General features: G+C 43.6%; 1 non-coding gene across 1 annotated transcript; it reads right to left on the minus strand.

Annotated features, from left to right (window-relative positions):
- Positions 1-13834: 13834 nt before the first annotated feature.
- On the minus strand, positions 13835-13907 carry trnar-ucg (transfer RNA arginine (anticodon UCG)). The gene has a single exon. It is a non-coding gene; the product is annotated as a tRNA-Arg (tRNA).
- Positions 13908-14181: the final 274 nt, after the last annotated feature.

Genomic DNA, 14181 nt, shown 5'->3' on the forward strand with positions numbered 1-14181 from the left:
ATGGCAAACCCTGTCTACCACGATCTTTATTCCCTTTCTATGCCAAAGTAACACACGGTAAGGACCATGTGTCAAAAGTGGGGATGTACGACAATATTTCAGCACGCTAGTACAGAAAGGGATTTACTCATTAGTCATAAAAATAATGTGAATAATGTATTATCTGTGCCACTAATAATGTGGGGAGGGGAATACAAATGAATCAGGCAGAGCACCCCCAATCCCAAAGACCCTTTGAACATTTACAGATGGATTTTATTGAACTAACACCCAGCGAAGGGAAAAGGCATTGTCTGGTAATAGTTGAAGTTTTCCCAAGGGGTGGAAGTGCTCCCACGTCTAAAGAGGCTGCCAGTGCGGAAGCCAAGGCTTTGCTAACTGAAATAATTCCGAGATGGGACATCCCTGAAAGGGTAAGCAGCGACAATGGAAAACCATTTGTAAATATTGTCCTACAGCAGATCAGTGATTACTTGGGAATAAAGGTGAGGCAACATTGTGCCTATCGCCCAGCCAGCGGTGGGACAGTAGAAAGAGAGAAAACTGCCCTTATAAATAAATTGGCAAAATGTTGTGAGGAACTAGAGGTGACATGGACAAAGGCATTTCCAATTGTGCTAATGTATATGAAGGAGAGGAAGAGTAAATCTTAGGACGTTTGAGATTTTGTTTGGGAGATGGCCCAATACAGGAATTGGCCCAAGACCGATTGTAAGACAGATAACAGACCACTGTGAGGACGAGATGTTATGTTACGGTATAAAACTCTGCACACTTCTGTCTCAAATACAGAATCAAAAGAAGGGCAGCACTACCCCAATCAGCAGAAGGGAAGATGCACAATCTAGAACCTGAAGACTGGATAGTGGTGAAAGACTTCAGGAGCAAAAGCTTGAAGGCGAAGAGCTGGCTGGGACCATTCCAAGGGCTCCCTACAACACAGACAGCTATTAAGATCGCCGAAAGAGCCACGTTGATACACGCCAGCCATTGCAAACATGTAGCTGACCTTGAGGAGACATCGGAAAACACCGGATCCAAATAAGTGTAAGTAGTGATTAGAAGACTCATAGAAATATGGGGCTGCATGGCAGAACGAGTCGTGAAGGCAGGAGTGTCTGGGATACAACCGCAACGGAATCTTAACCAAGGATGTTACGTTGACCTTTACATGCCACCCATGCTCGTTTGGTAACCAGGACGACTATAAATAAGGCAATACATATTTACGCAGAGATCCTTGTGTACCCAGTTACTGGCTCTGAGTAGTATCCACCACGGCTACAGGTACACCTGACACGGGATATCGGTTTCCTGTTATCAAAGAAGGAAGTGCCATGGCAAGAGTAATAATAACCAAGATTCAGAAGAGCGATGAGGAAGCCTGGTGGTGTGGAATAGATAGACCCTTCTCCGATATCTATTGACAGGTGAATATAGTGGTACAGCCTCGCACCCATCCCACCCGAGATGCAGTGCAGAAGGTCCTCCAAGAAATAGTAGATCCTGGACTCGAAAAGATGAATGTCCAATGACCCGCACTGCAGATGGGCGGAAAGGCCTTTTCCAAGCTGACAGAAATGGATGAAATAAAGAAACTGATGTGCAGCTAAAATGATCACAAATGAAAAAAGTAAAAGTGGATTCATTGAGAAAACTTACTGCGCCATATTTCACTTTCCTTGGAAGTCTACTGTTAAGGACTCAGTGCTCTCACTGCTGTAGCAATGGTGGGTTTCCTCTGACCGTTTATGTTGTTGGCAACCTTCCCAAAGCAGGGAATTTTGTATGGAACTGGCAATTAATCGAGTATTGTCACAAACAGGATTCAGACTAGCATAAAACAAAGAAGTGCGAATCCTGGAAATCTGAATCAATAACAGGAATTGAAAGAGGAACTCTGCAGGCCTGACAGCATCTGTGGAGATAAAGAGATTTAATGTATCATATCACAGATTCAGGCTACATATGCTTTTTATTGTTTTATTGCCTGGGTAATTGTCAATTTCACTTCGTGAAACAGCATACTTACCAGAATCTCTCATTAGCTGACAGACGTCATCTGTAAAAATGCAAAATTCCTTTATCGGCTGTAATACTGTTGCTGTTGCCCTGAGTTGGTGAAAGGCTGGCCTTCATGACATTTTTCTTCTCCTTTATGTCGATGAGCAGCCATGGTGAATGGAGAATTTCTGTTTGTCTCCCTTTGTCTCTCTGTGCCATCTCACTCTCTTCGACATTCTCCCACCCTCTGTCTGTCAATATCCCCCATTTTTCATTTCTACTTTGGAAAAGTGTTAAAATCGGAGTTTGTTCCGTGGCTTTCTACGCCCCCCCCCCCCCACCCCCCGGCCAGAGTGTGTAGAACTGGGCTCACAGTCTCCAAGTAATGTCTATGTTACTTCTGTCTGAGATCAGGTAACATTTGTTCACTCAAAACGTGATGATGTTTTATAATTCTAAATAGCATTCATAATAGAACAGAAAAAAAGCAGTTTCACTCCACTTATAGGATTTCTATGATGCCATTGGCGTTTGCCTAAAATCAATGAATGGTGACATCAGACAATGAGAGCCATTATCTCATTGGATGCGTTATTACTGAAACATTGTCCTGCAAGTCTGCAGTGTCTCCTGCGTCTCTTCATTATTCCCAAAAAACTTGAAAAGACGGACGGAGAATAATATTAGAAGAGATAGTCAAACCCTTGTCGAACAGAGTAAGAAGAACTCTGCGTTGAATTAGCAGGATAGAACATAGATTAATGGGTCCACATCAGACGGTAGGGCTTGGTAGCACGTAATAACAACGGGACTGAGCTCAAACAAAAGAAGCATGCTGAACCGTCACTTTCGCGATGTTGGATAAACAATACGGCTTTTACAAGAAGTTTAAACAATGAACTTTCAATGTACAGAACATTTTACAGCATTTGACACCATTAACGCCTGGTTATTACCATATGCTTAAACTGAAGAAACCGCAGACACTGTTCTTCAAATCAATAAGGGCATTTAATGAAGTATTTGATCACAGTTAATCGGACCACCTTTCTGTAATAAAGCTGCTCCATGAGAATTTATATCAACGTCCACTTGTGCAGGAAAGAAGTTCACAGCTGGTGACTCTCCACTGAAAATGTACAGGAAGAGGCAATCTCTTCTTGCTTTCATTTCAAACAGATGCCTTCACCTCTTTAACCTTTCAGGATAAACAGTATGCGTTCATCATCCCTGGGCCGATTTACCACGTGAATATGCACAGAGGGAAACTCATACCAAGAGACCAGGGTAATTGTGGTGAATTTACCAGGAGTGGTGTGTGAGTCGGTGTTAACAGTGGGCAGTAAGGGCTAAACCATTAGCACTGACATTGATCCTTGTACCAACAGCTCCTCACTCACTTTCTGCCTCATTCATCCCAGTCATCATTGACTTTCAGTTTATCCTACTTTCCCTTCGAAACTTTACACTTGTTCCGGACCACTTTCGGGTGTCCACTTGGAAACTGAAGCTTTTTCAAACGAAATTCTGGAGAATGCACGTCACTTTTTGGGATAGGCTTCACTGTCCAACCATAATTACTCAAGAGATTGAGATGGTAAGTTACTTTACTTCGTCCTCGAAGAGCTCAACACAGTGATACAGCCATGATGTCGATAGGGAGGGAGTTCCAAGTATTAGACATAGCGACATTGAATGAACAGCGAGATAGTTTCAGCTCAGAAAGGTGAGATCCTTAGAGGGGATTTGCAGTGACAATTTATTTGTGTATGTGCTGCCATAGCTGCCAGAGGATGTGGTGGAGGCTCGTACAATTGCAACATTTAAGAGGCATTTGAAATGGTATATGAGTAGGAAGGGTTTGGAGAGATATGGGCCGTGTGCTGGCAAGAGGGACCAAATTGGATTGGGATTTCCGGTCAGCATGGGCAGGTTTGAACGAAGGGTCTGTTTCCCTGCAGTGCATCTCTATGACTCTATGATTCCAGTTGGATGCAATCAATCACTGGATTCCTTCTGGCAGAACCGGGTCTGTGCTCTCTGTGGAAGCAGAAAATGGTTTTCATTCAGATTAGCCACAAGAAGAGAAATAAATCTTCATTTCCTGACTTGGAATTTTATCCAGGCCTGGGTGATTCAAACCCAGACTCTGAAGCAGGGACTCCACTGAAGTTGACAATAACCCTTTCGACCGAACCTGTACAAACTCTTGTGCCTATCGTTCTTTGTCCCCACATTTTGAAGCACCGGTCCTTGCCGTGGGTGGTGAAGGAGCTAACTACTGCCTCGCAGAAAAAACGTGGGGTCAGAGACCCGAGCGATCTGTCATGCAGCGAGGATTGCATTGCTCAGAACAGACGTGTTTGCTGTGTGGGACTGAAACTGAGCTCGATCACACACAGATACGGTGCAACAGCTGCCAGCAGATGTGGAGATGGTTGGGACGGTTTCATTCGCACTCTGGGAAAAAGACTGGATCCTAAATTCAGGGGAGCTAAAAGTGTCACAGATAGAAGGCTGAAAATTGGTTTGGGAACGATATGAGTCATGACCGAATGGCGGGCAGACCAGATGGTCTGAAAGCTCTAACTGTCCTGCGAGGCATTCTGATCTCTGGCCATCCAGTATCTAAGGAAATAGAAACAGAGTTAATCGTGCATTTCGATGTCCTCCTCTCATAATTCGGCGAGGTGAGAGATGGAACAGATCTGCTATTAAAGTTTGAGACTGGGAGAATGTTTGGAGTAATAAAAGACAAACTGAGTATAAAGTTGAGAGTCAGGAGATACTCAATAAAAAGGTAGACGGAGATGGACATGGAGAAATAAGTGTCACTGGTCTTGAAAATTTAACTCGGTTTTCCATTCCAAGATTCTACCAGACCTGCTGAGATTTTCCCGCAATTTCTTTTGTTGGTGCTGAAACAGAAGGGAAAAGTGTGATCCTGGACCAATCAGCTACGTCTGCTCTGTGGACGTATGAATTCCCTGTTCGAACAAATCACTTCTGACCCACACGGAGACCTCACTATCCTGCATCACCCCTACCCTGTTACTGACAATAAGCTGTTCATTACGTAAACCCATATGGGTACACAACAGCATCATTTACCGAGTGAATTGGGAAAATTTCAGGGAGAGTTCCATTCGGTTTCCATCAGAGCATTCTCATTCAGTTAATTCTATTACAGCACCATTTGACATGCAGCTGCCACTGTCATGTGGCCATTCGCATTCGACGTCTCTGGACATTTTGGTTGGGGCACATTTGGAATGGTAACTCACGTTTTGGAAGGGACATCGTTTATACCATATTCGGCTGAACTGATAACCTTGTCTTTTGCACCTGCAGTACAATGGAGACAGTTTTCACTCAGAAACCAAGAGATGATCAAAAACGGAGGAAAAAATGTGTCAACAAAGCCTGCCTCAGCGAGCGAATTCGCTCTTGCAACATTAATGCAGAGCAGCAAACCCATTAGCAAACAACAGCGCCCTGCGTGGGTCTCGACCCCACATCATTGAGATTAAAGGTCTCAAGCTCTACCGACTGAGCGAACCAGGACAGGATTGGTGTTGGTTAATTTATGATTTCATACTGAGTTTAATTCAGCTGACACGGCAATTTTCAAAAATCTCGTTCATTCCTCCCCATTGCAAATAACATTATTCAAGTCTTTCAAATCTCAGATTTATTCCTTCAGACCATTACAATCCATTCAGGCCTTGCCCCGGGATTTACGATTCTCTGTTAATATGTTCATATTTTGACCCTGATCCTTAGGTCGCCGAACTGATTCCCAGACACTCTGGCAGACTGCAAATCAATCGGGAAAATACCTCAGGAACCAAATCATTTCTGATTAGAGTGTAGGGAATCCCATCTGCTGAAGAGACAGAGTCCTCACAATCAACACTTTCTTTGTTCTACCTGCCTACAAAGTTTACCACTTCTAATATTCGAGACAGGAATTCTGATTATAAAATGTTTAAAAAACAGGAACAATCTTTTGAAACCATTTCCAATTTGAATTAGAATTTTTTACCCATTCACACGGTAACAGCCGTTCCTGAGGAAGGGGTTTCCATGAGCTGTGTCCCAGGGCTGGGCAGGAAGCCGCTGATTGAAACTGCAGTGACCCCTTTCTGGTGGCAGCAGGGGCTTGTAGAGAGTGGGGTCACATTCTGCTGTACGTGACCGTCTCACTCACTGTGGACTCAGGGTCAATTATGGATGAGTTCTTGTGGTTGTATTGTCAGTATATCGTCGGTCTCAATACTTGATGTGAAATATTTGAGGCTCCGTGCTCTTTTTGGGCTAGGACAACCAACATTTCAGCCAAATGCTCTGACCATTTGAGACACAGCAACTGGCAGCAAAATTGTGCGTCTACACATCCAAACGCACAGTGCTCGAGAGGATGTGGACAGCAGTAGTTCTCATTATTTTAAGAATCAGTTGCTCATGTTCCCGTGTTTATCTCAGAGAGGGTGAGAGACCCGAGGAGTAACAAACACACCCATAAAGTAACATCAGGACCTGTGTAGTTCTGTCATAAAAAGCTGCCTGCAGTTGTTCTATTGCAAAGTGTGGTTTCAAATCCACGACGCAATAGAGACTGGACCCTAAACCCAGCCCATTAAACCTCTCTGGATTAGTGGTGCTGGAAGAGCACAGCAGTTCAGGCAGCATCCGAGGAGCAGTAAAATCGACGTTTCAGGCTAAAGCCCTTCATCAGGAATACAGGGTTCTTCAGCACCACTGATCCTGAATCTGGTCTCCAGCATCTGTATTCATTGTTTTTGCCTACATTGAACCACTTGGCGATGCTCCCTGACGATAACTAAGCGCCAAACCTGTCAAGACTAATGTTTCAGCATCGCTTCACTTCAGGCATTTTCCCCTGGCACTTTCTATGAATACCTTCGCATAATTAAAAAAATATTCACAACGATTTGAAAGGTTTGCACCGTGTGGACATTAGTGAGAAGCTGAATATTCTTCGACAGTTTTCTCCGGAGCTTCAGGCCTGAGGGATGTCCTTGGAAAAGTTTACAAAATCATGAGGTAGACGAGCAGAGAACATAATCAATCTACACTTTTTCAGAAGTCACGTGAGTTTAAAGCGAGATAGCGTAGGTTTAATGTGAGAGCAGTACAATTTGAAAGGGATGTGAGCGACCCTTGTTTTTAATACAGACATTTTTTGTGCGTGTGGAATAAATTGCCACATTTAGTGGCAGAGTTTGGTGCACTCACAACACTTCAAAGGCATCTAAATGGGTATACAGACAGGAAGTGTTCGGAGAGATAAGGGACAAATATTGGCAAATATGTTTCGATTAGTTACGGTCATCTGTTCAGCAGGTGCAAGTTGGATAGGAAGGTTTGCTTCCATGCTCGGCAATTCTGTGACACTCCAGTACCTGACAACAGTTTCAATAGACCACTTGCAAAAACGCATGTTGTTTGTTACTAAGTCAGCGTGTTTGAATTTTATTTTTTCTTGAGGCGTAATGTTTTGAAATGACACAGAGAGGAATGTTTTCCAGACATTTACAGACAATGACCATTCTCCTTGATACATTCCCAAGTTCTCCATTAAATAATTTCGTTGACTAAAAAAAACCTCACAAATCGTGTTATCCCCTCAACTCTCCAGTGAATCCAAAAACTGACAGCTCTTAACGTGGACAAGGTGCTAAACTCAAAAGGCAGAGTCATTATCAGACACACAAACCCATTACTTCTGTCTGTGAGGCAGTGTGAGACGTGTATGTCAAGAACTGCTCACACAAATAGCACCGAAGCAATTCCAAACGAAGCTTCCCGACATTCTGGAGATTTAGTGCATTGCCAAGTAACAGAAAGTGTTCAAGTAACATAAAACAAAACAGAAAAATGTACTATGCAAAGTGAATATTACCAATTATATTCTCGATTAAATTAGGTCAACAATGCGCTGGTGCCTCCATCTGATCGAGCGAGCCAATCTCCAGCCTCCCTCACCAGGACAGTAATGAAGGAAATGAGAAATATAACAAAGTTTCACGTTGCGATTGCCCACCTTTTAGCCACAACAACAAAAAACGAGGGAGCAGATTCAGTGCAGGATCTGGCTTCACAACAGCGGTGAAATAACGACGTCCACTCACTTTCATGGAAAACTGAACAACTCACATTGTCCAGAATATGAATACACAGCGCAGGCTGTTTAGTTCCCATATTCTACTGCTGCCCCGACACATTCATACGTACCTTTCAAAGAGAGCGTTTGTAGCTGTGGAATGACAGTGGCAGCTGTTTCCCCTCGCTCTTACTGCCGCCCTTGGTAGTGTAGGGGCTGGTATTCTCATCTTACACGTGGTAGTTGAGTGTGCAATTCTCTGTTGTGGAAAAGCGGAGTGTTTTGGAGCAGAAAGCTGTGAAGTTCGGATGCTTCTGGAGTTCTTGTTGAAAAGTTCGGTGACGCGAGGAAGATGTTTGCAGTCTTTTCCTCGCCTATCTGGGTGACATTCTCAGCGCTGCAGAGGTTCATGTGAAGCGCTGCTCTCATGTTTTGGTACGAATTCATTTGGTTTCATTCCCGCTGCTTCCGTTTGTTGGGATTGCAGATTGGGTCCAACGGATGGAATCCGTGGATGAGTGCCCTGGTTCCAGGAATTGTCTGGCTGTCTTCTGCTTGCCCTGTCCTATTATTGTTGTGCTATTCTAGTCGAATATGTGGCCCTTGCCGTTTGTACGTATTGCTACTAGGGACTGCTGGACTGACGCCCACACAAATTCTTTGCCAAGAACCAATATCCACACACCTTCATTCGCAGATGCATGGCACACAAAGTTCGCATCGAGGATATGCTTTGAGGTCATTTTTCAATCATGCTTCCCTGAATTAAAAACAAATTCTGGAAAACGATATCCAGACTCCTCCGGACACTCGGATGTATGACAGCACAGAAACCGAGAGACTCACTCAGACAACAACTCACGAGAAAACAAGGCCCAATTCGCATCATGTGCAGGTCAATCGTGGTTGACGAGATTCCACGCACGCACTGCACGAAACACGACATAGGAGAAAGAGGCTGACAACAAGAGTGCTGCATTCATAATTTCATCTGGAGTGTGAACGCCTCGGACAGCTGTTCCTTGAAGTTATGCACAGAATATTGAATGTCTCTGATTCCAGGGCTTGGAACTCGGATGATATGACCGTCTGCAACACTGGTTACTTCTGGTACCGTCTGCAACACTGGTTGTGCGAGGTAACTCCTGATGGAACACATCTAACACTCTATTGCTCATTGAGAATACATCCAAAATAGGAGATCATAGCAGCATTTCTGTTGTCTTTCTGGTGCTGTCCCTGACATGCCCTGTGGCACTGCACTTATTCTGTGGTTCCTGAGGGTTCGGCAAATGCTTCCACGATCGTCTTATGGGCAGTAATCTGCATTTTTGCTTCAATAACGGGTGTGTGAAGCGGAGGTCCACCATTATCGACTCTATTTTTCTCTTCTTATGTGCAACTGCAATACAGTAAAGGATCAATTAATATTGTAAGATGATATACAGAGGCCTGTGAAATATCGAAGTTTTAATGACGTTTATGCAATGGTTAGAGATTACCTTGATTCAGGAAATAAGCATGTAAAGTCTGTTTGGCTGGAGTTGAGGAACAGTGAGGAATGAACTCACAAGCATGTGTAGTTTACAAGCCCACTCGGAGAAACCACAAAGCGAAATAAATCGTACAAGAAAAAATCATTGCGTGTGAGTGACGAAACTGGCAATAGTCATGCGTGATCTTAACTTCCCATCTAAAACTCTCGGTTCCATTGTAAAAACGTTTGGAGAATCATAATCAAAACAATCCCACATGTCCCATAAAACATCACGAGCGATATCTTGGTAATTGATTACTCTACAGGTGACTTAATTTTCCTATTTTCTTGGAAACCATCTCTTTAATTGTGAGCATCAGAAAAGGCTTCCTTTTGCCAGCAAGAAATAAATATGTGATTAACCTTTGTTCGTTTCATGTATAAGAGCACTGAGACTCCTCTGCACTGCACATCTTTTGCATTTCTATCGATTTTAATAGTAGCGTGTCTTTTGATTCTTCCCAACAAAGTATACGATCTCGCATTCCCGACATGAAACTGCATCTGCCAAGAATACTACAATTGTTGGAGGGAATCCTGAGGAACAGAATGTACATGTATTTGGAAAGGCAAGGACTGATTCGGGACAGTTAACACGGCTTTGTGCGTGGGATGTCATGTCTCACAAACTTTATTGAGTTTTCTGAAGAAGTAACAAAGAAGATTGATGAGGGCAGAGCAGGAAATGTGATCTAAATGGACTTCAGTAAGACGTTCAACAATGTTCCCCTTGGGAGACTGATTGGCAAGATTAGATCTCATGTAACAGCAGTGGACCTAACACCGAACCTTGTGGTACGTCCAAGCAAGACCCTGCAGATACTCAGCGAGAGACCTCCGGTCATTTCGAGCTCTGGATGTGGAATTAGACGAGATGCCTGACATCTTTTATTGGCGCCGCCAATTCACTGCAAATTAGCGGCTCGAAACGAGCCGTTGTTAGCATCAGCTTGATTTGTACCTTCCTGCAGTGCATTTGCTAAACAACATCAGATAGATCCCATCCGGCCCAGCTGACTTATCTATTTTCACACTCTGCAGTATTTCTAATATCTCTTCCTTGTGAACCTCAATCTCTTCTCGTCTACACGCAAGTATCTCTGTACCTTACTCGCCAACATTTTCATTTTCTATAGCGAACACTTTCGAAAAATATTTATTTAGTGCTTCCCCTATCTCCTCTGACTCCACACACAACTTCCCACTATTATCCTTGATTGTCCCAAATTTAACTCTCGTCATTCTTTTATTCCTGACATACCTATGGGAAGCCTTAGGGTTAACCCTGAACCTATCTGCCAACAACTTCTCATGTCTCCTCCTGGCTCTTCTCAGCTCTCTTTTTAGGTCTTTCCTGATGTCGTTGGAATCCTCGAGCGCTCTAACTGAGTTTTCACATTTTGTCCTAACATAAGACTTCTTGTTCTTCTTGACCAGGGATTCCACTTCCTTAGTAAACCACGGCTCACGCGTTCTATATCTTCCTCCCTGCCTGACAGGTACATAGTTATCTAGGACACACAGGAGCTTTTCCTTGAATAAGCTCTACATTTTAATGTGCTCACCCCCTGCAGTTTCCTACCGCATTCTACGCTTCCTAAATCTTACCTCATTGCATCGTAATTTCCCTTCCACCAGCTGAACCTTTTGCTCCGTGGAGTACACCTATCCCTTTCAATCATGAAAGTAAACCTGAGAGAATTGTGATCGCTGTCTCCAAAGTGCTCACCTACTTCCGAATCTAAAACCTGGCCAGGCTCGTTACCCAGTACTAAATCGAATGTGGCTTCGTCCCTTGAAGGCATGTCTACGTACTGTGTCAGGAAGCCCTCCTGCACACACTGGACAAAAACTGACCCATCTATAGTACTCGTCCTGTCGTGATCCCAGTCAATATTTGGATTTTGTCTTGTGTGTTCCAGAGTTTTTCATTGTCCCAGAGTCCAGATGAAGGTTGCATTCCTCACATACGTGAGCGAGAATTCTTTCAATATCTCGGATCAGTTCCTGTCCAGAGAACATCAGAGTCAATGTCCCGTCCTATACTCTGTCCGACAGTTCACACTTCTTCATCCTCCTTTGATTCCATTTCCCAAAGAGTTTCTCAAGATTTCCAAAGCTGGAGCCTAAATTATATGGTTTGCTTCTTAAACATTTTTCCAACTGCCAACTGACAATATTTTCACAGTATCTCTTCACAATCCTCTGGCTTGCACCATGTCCAGGGATGCGAAGTCCCGTTTGGTGGAGAGATTCCCGAGGCTGGTGAGTTTCACTTTGGAACAAAGATGGTTAAGTGGCAATTTCCTGCGGTTGTTTTTAATGATGGGAGAGGGAGCGGTGGGGAATGAGCACTTTGACGAGCAGGAGGAAGTGTTGCCACTGACCCGAGTCAGAGAACAGAGGACAGGGATTAAGGGAATCTAATGAAAAGCAGCACTTCTGCTTAGGACGTTCAATAACAGCTGCAGAAACCCGATGTGTCGAGCAGTGTATCTGGAAAGAGAAACAGAGATAATGTTTTACATATGGAACATTTCTGATGAAGAACTCGAGTTTCCCAAGTCTAATCAAATTACCGGCCTGGTTTGCAAAATAGGTTTTCTGAACTTTGAGCGAAAATTGTTCCAGCAGGAAAACATTCATAACGTAGTCAGCAGGATTCGAACCTACGTGGAAAAACGTCAAAGAATTTCGAATCCATCGCCTTAACCACTCGGCCATGACTACAAGCAGCGTGGCTGGCTTGAGCATTGACCAAATCAGCTGTGATCTCATTGAAAACTCTCGCTGACTTGATGAGCGAAATGCTTCCATCCCCTTTCATACCTTTGCTGTCATTTGTAAGGTGCGAGACACCGATGTAAAAGAAGAAAAGCACAAAGGTAGGAAAAGATATTTGCAGCCAAACTGAGCCAAAATTATTTATTGAAAGGAAAATCACACTTGGCAATTTGCTAGATCTCTTTGCGAACATGACCAGCAGAGGTAAGCAAAGGAGCTATTGATCTGAGTCTTCCTCGACCTGAAGCAAACAAAGGTTAGTGACATATTCATTTCTTTTTCTAGCGAACGAAATGATCTTTCCTGATGGTTACAATGAAAGAGATGGTTCCTTTAAAAGACAAAGATTAAGTTGCATCTCGATATATTTCAATGTGACCCGATTCATTTTCAGTCCCTAATTACCCCAGAGATGGAGGGGGTGAGTTACTTTTCTTCACTCTTCAACTCCTCAGCATGGAGGTACAAACATGAAACCGCTCGAGATGGAGTTCTTGAATTGGGAATCAGTGACACTGAAGGAACTAGGCAAAAGTGAGGACTGCAGATACTGGAAACCAGATTTTCGATCAGAGTGATGCCAGAAAAGCACAGCAGGTCAGGCAGCATTACGAAGAGCAGGCAAGTCGACCTTTCTATTGCCAGTCCTGCTGCGTTCCGCAAACAATTTTCGTTTTTGGCTCAGATTTCCAGAAACTGCAGCTATTTGTTTTATGTTAACCTTCATAATGTTTTGGACAAAACCAATGACATGCCAGCATCGGAAAATCGGCAGAAGTGCTGGTACACCGATATGTTTGCTGAACAATACAACCATTCCATGAGCGGGAATATGATCCGGGTCACGGTGCTGAGAGTACCGAATCCTCACAAGTAAATAAAAAGACAAGGCGATAGATAATATCGTATTTGGTGTAAATAAAACACCCTTTCTAAACATTTTCTTTGCAGATTATTTTCAACTTGACTTCGAAGATTTACAAAGTGGGAAAAGGCCATTCCGCCCGTGTGCATTGCGGCTAATTAGAGAGACATCTATTCTCGTCGCAGTTTTCAACTTTGGTCCAAAGTCTCGTGTGTTCTAATGTTTCCAGGGCAAATGTCAATGAGGTTATCCTATGTTCTTAAATGGCACAATAATGGGGCAGAAGTATGACACTTCCACAACGAATTGTTACTCTTTTGATGAACTCATGCTCATTTTCACCTACAGAGGGAGACACCCCCAAACTGATGGAGGTGTCCGTTGTGGAGAGCTGGAATTTGAAATGGACAATAGGACAAATGCAAGATTTAAATGTGAAAGCACAGAGGCGACGTCCCGCCAGGACTTCACAGGGGAGCGTCAACGTCGACCACGGATCAAAGTGAAACATTCCCCCCGAGCCAAGTAGGACTCGAACCTACAATCTTCTGATCCGAAGTCAGACGCGTTATCCATTACGCCACTGGCCCAAGAGACAAACCGAGCGTTGGCAGAATGTCGATATGTAATGCCATGGACTTTCACGGAATCAGAATTAAAAAGGTGAACAAGCAGCGAAGATAATCGCCAACATTGCTTCACTTCGAAGTTTCCAATTTGTGAAGCAGTGCCTTTCACTGGCAAAGGAGAAACATTTGTCCTCAGCTGCCTGCTTCAGGGTCGCCTCCTTCTCTGCTGGAAGTTTCCATCGTTTTATTCACAGTCACGACGCGATTTCATGATCCACTCCAGTGAAAAAGTGTC

This window comes from Chiloscyllium plagiosum, unplaced genomic scaffold, assembly GCF_037043375.1.
Source record: "Chiloscyllium plagiosum isolate Xiang-an unplaced genomic scaffold, Cpla_swu_hap1 HiC_scaffold_37, whole genome shotgun sequence".
Taxonomy (NCBI): domain Eukaryota; kingdom Metazoa; phylum Chordata; class Chondrichthyes; order Orectolobiformes; family Hemiscylliidae; genus Chiloscyllium; species Chiloscyllium plagiosum.